The 6654-nt window shown below is 33.4% G+C and overlaps 1 protein-coding gene and 1 pseudogene across 5 annotated transcripts in view; both read right to left on the reverse strand.

Moving 5' to 3' along the window:
* Positions 1–3420, reverse strand: part of LOC116851842 (nuclear fragile X mental retardation-interacting protein 1) — an 87185-nt gene extending 83765 nt beyond the window's left edge. For 2 of the 5 annotated variants that reach the window (XR_004379654.1, XM_032831680.1), the window contains exon 1: positions 3160–3419. The gene's annotated coding sequence lies outside the window, so the exon portion shown is untranslated. Of the gene's footprint in view, positions 1–3159 lie in introns of all 5 variants that reach the window. The other 3 variants (XM_032831679.1, XM_032831678.1, XM_032831677.1) reach the window with 3 other exon arrangements.
* A 1997-nt stretch (positions 3421–5417) lies between these two features.
* Positions 5418–6654, reverse strand: part of LOC116851867 — a 1649-nt pseudogene continuing 412 nt past the window's right edge.

The following is a 6654-nucleotide window of genomic DNA, read 5'->3' on the forward strand; positions in this document are numbered from 1 at the left end:
TAATTTTTTATTTTTTAAGGCACCTAGAAAAAAGATATCCCCATTGTACCCCACTCTCCCCTACTCCTTTGTTCATTACAATCTAAAGATGACACGACTAATAAGAAAATGACAAAGAGTTCAAATAAGAAAATAGCTTGTATCTTAGAAGATATTAGTCTTAGGACCCATGTTAATTAGATCTTTTCTTCTTGTTTTGATCAATACAACTTGCTATCAAAACATGTGATCCTTTTTTTTCAACACTCTGTATATATATATATATATATATATATATATATGTGTGTGTGTGTGTGTGTGTGTATATATATGTATATATATATGTGTATATATGTATATATATATATATACACACATATATATATATATGTATATACATATATATATACATATATATATACATACATATATATATATATATATATATATATATGTATATATATATGTGTATATATATATGTATATATATATATATATATATATATATGTATATACATATATACATATAGTTGTTCTAAATAATTACCATATACATATATATATATATATATATATATATATATATATATATACATATATATATATATATATGTATATGATAATTATTTAAAACAACTATCCTCATCTCCAATTTTGATGAAAATAGGCTCATTCGACGCGTTTTTGCATAAAATAAAAGAATCCGGTCAAAAACATGTCGCTCTGCCTCGCGAAGCGAAATATTTAGCGTGTAGTCACATTAAAGTTAGTCACATTCAAGGTTAAGGAATCTATCATCAGAACGTAACGCGAACTAGGCTTGTACTGATAGGTTCAACACACACTCAATTATTTTCTGCTATAATTTAGATTTTATATAAATTTTTAGTAATTATGTAGTTTAGCTTCCTCATCTCCGATTTTGATGAAAATAGGCTTAATCTACGCGTTTTTGCATGAGAAACAACTTTTTCCTCTGACAAAATTGTCGCTCTGCATTGGGTAACGAAATATTAGCCAACAAAGTTATAAGATTGGGTTGGGTTAGGAAATGTGTCACATCGACGATATGTAGCGACATGTACATGCCTTGCGGCATCATACATGCTCCGTGCCACATAGAAACAATGCGTGAATTAGAAATGTATTAGAATATGCATAAGTAAAAAAGTATTATTGGAACATTAGCATTATTGAAACATTTGCATATGAACTGTGGGTCCAGAGGGGTTCGCGGGGGGGGGGGGGGGCAAAGTCCTCCCCCCCGGTTTGGTAAAAGTAACATTCTAAAAAAAAAAAAGAAAAATGCATCTCGCATAGTATTATACATGTGTTGTTTTTGCATGCCATTCATACATCCTACCTTACGTAAGGGTCTTGCTTGTCTTTTTATTATCCATTTTAGTATATAGTAGACTCATACATTTAGTAAGGTAAAGATTTAATAGATATATTCATAGAAATGTAAGCAATGCATTATAAGTACATAGGTCACATTTGCATACTTTTGCATGTTGCTACAGATATCAGACCTATATAATCTCTGCCTTACTAAATGAATTTACAAGATATTAAAAATTGTTAATACCGAAAATATTAACAAGACCCCTATGCAAGGGGGAATGTTTTACTAAATCTTTACTTTACTAAATGTATGAGTCTACTATATACTAAAATGGATACTGAAAAGACAAGTAAGATCCCTATGCAAGGTAGGACATATGAATTGCATGCAAAAATAACACACATTTAACACTATGCAAGATACATTTTTCTTTTCCTTTTAGAATGTTACTTTTACCAAACCATTTGGTATGTCCTACTTTGCATAGGGGTCTTGCTTATCTTTTCAGTATCCATTTTAGTATAAAATAGACTCATATATTTAGTAAGGTGAAGATTTAATAGATATATTCATAGAAATGTAAGCAATGCATTATAAGTACACACATATGTCATATTTGCATATTTTTGCATGTTGCTACAGACATTAGACCTATACAATGTCTGCTTTATTAAATAAATGAGTCTACAAGATACTAAAAATTATTAATACCGAAAAGATTAACAAGACCCTTACACAAAGGGGAATGTTTTACTAAATCTTCATCATACCAAATATGAGTCTACTATATACTAAAATGAATACTGAAGACAAGCAAGACCCCTATGCAAAGTAGGACATACCAAATGGTTTGGTAGAAGTAACATTCTAAAAAGAAAAGAAAAATGCATCTCACATAGTATTAAATATGTGTTGTTTTTGCATGCGATTCATACATCCTACTTTGCGTAGGAGTCTTGCTTGTCTTTTCAGTATCCATTTTAGTATACAGTAGACTCATACATTTAGTAAGGCAAAGATTTAGTAAAACATTCCCCCTTGCATAGGGGTCTTGTTAATATTTTCAGTATTAACAATTTTTAGTATCTTGTAGACTCATTTATTTAGTAAGGCAGAGATTATATATGTCTAATATCTGTAGCAACATGCAAAAGTATGCAAATGTGACCTATGTGTGTACTTATAATGCATTGCTTACATTTCTATGAATATATCCATTAAATCTTCGCCTTACTAAATGTATGAGTATACTATATACTAAAATGGGTAAAGACAAGCAAGACTTACACAAGGTAGGATGTATGAATGGCATGCAAAAATAACACACGTGTAATATTATGCGAGATGCATTTTTCTTTTTTTTTTTGAAATGTTACTTTTACTAAACCGGGGGGGAGGGGGAGCTTCGGCCCCTAGACCCCCAGTTCGTACGCAAATGTTTCAATAATGCTGTTTCAATAATATTTTTACTTTACTTATGTATGTTCTAATACATTTCTAATTCGCGTACTGTTTCTATGTGGCAAGGAGCATGCGCATGATGCCGCGAAACAGGTACATGTTGCTACATATCGTCGATATGACACATTTCCTAACCTAACGCGTCGTCCACTTTGTTGATTAATATTTCGTTACCCAGTGCAAAGCGACAATTTTATCAGAAAAAAGTTGTTTCTCATGCAAAAATGCATCGATTAAGCCTATTTTTATCAAAATCAGAGGTGAGGAAGCTAATTACCTAGATAATTACCCTAATTCTAAATTCAGAATATCTTACATATCTGATAATGTAAGTATCTGATAACAACTATTAATACGAATCTGAATTTTTTTACCTACGATGCATATTCTAATTTCACCCAAGATATGATGAAAATCATACAGTGACATAAGGTTATGTCGCAACGGCAAGGATAGCTTCTTCTTCTTATTATTATTATTATTATTTTGCTTGAACTCAGACTTATCTCTATTGTCTTTTCATCCAAGGTACCGAGGTACGAATTCCAAAAAATCAGGTCCGAACATACTTGAATACATCACAACGTAACGACGATTAAGCCGAAACTGGCAATTATCGATCGAGATTTCTCTCTCTCTCTCTCTCTCTCTCTCTCTCTCTCTCTCTCAATATTGGTTCCAGGTAATCCTACGATTTTTCCCCAACATCATTCTAATTAGATCGATCGATGATTTGAGAATCGATGCTTTTTGTACAAATAATCGATTATTTCCCCGATGTTTTTGGAAATCGATTAATCCCTCAATATCGATAGTTTTTTACTTCGATGTTACTAAATTTATTTTGATGTTTACTAGATTTTATTACTAGAGATTTAGGATGCGCCCTTAAGTTTACATATAATCATAAAAAGCTGAACAATAATAGGTTTGTCGAGTTGCTTGTACTTTTACACCTAATGCCCGTTGCACACTAGTGCAACTCAAAACAATATAAATTTTCCAAAATACATTTTGAAGACGATTTCAGGACGGAGGGACGTCATCAGAATATTCTTAGAACGTCCTTTAAAGGTGTGAATTGTCTGAAAATAGCTAATATCCAATAAGTTTATTCACATTAATTGAATTTTTTACACTTTTATACTTAGTGCACATTAAGGGCCAGAGTACTTTTGAAAAATATCGGGTGTATATCAGTTGGACACGGGGCAATTGGACACAGTCCAATCACAAGTCGCTGTTCCAAAGGACCCTACAAATGTCTCTAATCATACGGTGCTGTGATTGGCTGTGTCCAAATGCACTGTGTCCAAGTGCACTGCTTCCAAAAATATCATATACGATATTTCGATAAAAAAATATAATATACGTAACATGAACTATAGTTTTTCATAAAAAATCGTATGCGATATTTTTCGAGAATAAGACCCCAGCGCACGAACATTGCCGTAGCTCCTTATGTTACCTTACGTGACAACCTTACGTTACGTGAGACGTAAGTTGAACGGGAGCGTTCCGATTGACCACGGTACGATTGGACACAACCAACCGATGAAAAGAATTATCTAGTGAATTACTAGGTCGAACCAATCATTATAATCTGTGTCCAATCGTATCGTGGTTAATCGGGTCCCACCCAAGCTGAACGTACGGCAATGCACGAAAATTTTACGTTACGTTACATTACGAAGGAACATAGTGGTTCTGTGACAAAGGTAATTAAATCAGATTATTGAACAATAAGTAAAGAAACAATAATAATTTATCTTTACAGTCATAATTAGAAATGTCTGTGGCGTTCGAAGCTCGCGCGCCGTCATCTGCGGCACCACCTCGCAGGAGCGCGCCGAACCGGAGGAAACAGCAGCTCCACCCGCGGCCAATGTTTTAAGCTCCGCGGATGCCCTCTGGAGCTACCGGCGAAGCTTGCGCAGCTTAGTTTAGCGCGCGAACCTATCGCACAGATACACGGGGGCTCACGTGGTGCGACATATGGTACAACACGTGGCGCAACCACGTGCAGACGAAGAAGAAGACTCCCTAAAAGAGCAGAATCACTCTCTCACCGTACAGAAACTTATGCAATTCACCGCGGCAAGAGACACGTCGTCTCGTCTCTCGCTCGCGGTCGTGACTCGCGCTGGACATTCCGCAACTGGAGAGAAACAGAGTCTTCATCAGGTATCGCGACTTCTTGTCACCGTTGTCGACGAGGGGATCTTTTCCACGCGTTTTGCGCCGCGCTCCCGGCTCTTTGTACCGAGGGAACCATCTTTGTATATTTTGTGTGACCTTTGTAATATACAAGTGAAAGTCATTATCGATTTTTCGTTACTCTCGCGACCTTCCGACACCGCCTTTCCAGCCTTTCTTCTTATTCCATTGTTCTCCAAATGTCTATATTGAGCACATATTAATTTTATTAAACTGTTAAATGTATCTGTACAAAATTATAAACATTGGGTTATAACCTCTTCCCAATTCTATGTATAGAATATGTTTGACATATAAATATTGAAATAAAATTTTAGATTCTTAAGTCAACAAATATGAAAACATCAAAGTCTATGAAGTTAAAATGTTTATTGTTTTCATTACTCTTAATTTATTATATGAGACTAAAACGGAGAAAAACACACAAAAGATGGCAAAATAGAAGATGGCTCGTGAGACCAATTAATCAACAGAGAAAACAGCAAGGAGAATGAAAATCTGTTTCAAGAATTAAAAACTGATGAAGACATGTTTGTCAAATATGTTAGGATGAATATTCAACATTTAACAAGTTATCAACCATGCTAAGCCCTTATTTGGTAAAAAAAACTAAGAAAGTTCTGTTTCCGGAACACAGGTTAATAATAATATTAAAATAAATATAGTTTATTAGTAAAAAATTGTTTGATGTAACTACTTCTTAAATTTTTAGTTATGTTTAGAAATCATTGTTAGAAAAAAATGTTTTACGAAATTATAAACTATATAGCAAAAATTGTGATACATTTTTCAGATATCTTGCAACAGATAATTCAGTAGCAAGTATTGCATATTCTTTTCGAGTCAATTGTTAGACAGTTAATGAAAGAAGTGTGTCTAGTTATTGTTAATATATTACAGCCTCTATATTTAGCATGTCCAACTGAAGAACAGTGGAAGAATATTGCTGATGGATCATTATACGAGTACATGGAAATGCAGCATCTGCGATAAAAAAAATCCAAGCATAGAGATATTACTTCCGGGAAGATAAGCGCATGAAGTGGACAAATTAAGTCTATTATTTTTTAAATATTTTCCAATAGTTGACGATTCAAAAATGCCTCCGTCATTATTTCCTCCATAGGCTCCTATATCAACTAAACTAAATCTATATAAATGATCAGATATTGCCATAAGAACAATGCTGAATTGTTTCTTATAATTAAAATACAAGCTTCCAGAATTAGGACATCGCAAAACTACGTGTTTTCCAACAATAGCTCCAAAGCAGTTAGGCATATTCCATCGGTTCCAGTATTCATCAGCAATATTCTTCCACTGTTCTTCAGTTGGACATGCAAAATATAGAGGCTGTAATGTATTAACAATAACTAGACACACTTCTTTTATTAACTGTCTAACAATTGACTGCCCAACTCGAAAAGAATATGCAATATTTGCTACTGAATTCTCTGTTGCAAGATATCTGAAAAATGTATCACAATTTTTGCTATATAGTTTATAATTTCGTAAAACATTTTTTTCTAACAATGATTTCTAAACATAACTAAAAATTTAAGAAGTAGTTACATCAAACAATTTTTTACTAATAAACTATATTTACCTTAATTTTATTATTAACCTGTGTTCCGGAGACAGAGCTTTCTTAG

Source organism: Odontomachus brunneus, unplaced genomic scaffold (genome assembly GCF_010583005.1).
Source record: "Odontomachus brunneus isolate Ranch 3 - 2012 unplaced genomic scaffold, Obru_v1 Obru_scaffold_194, whole genome shotgun sequence".
Classification (NCBI taxonomy): Eukaryota; Metazoa; Arthropoda; class Insecta; order Hymenoptera; family Formicidae; genus Odontomachus; species Odontomachus brunneus.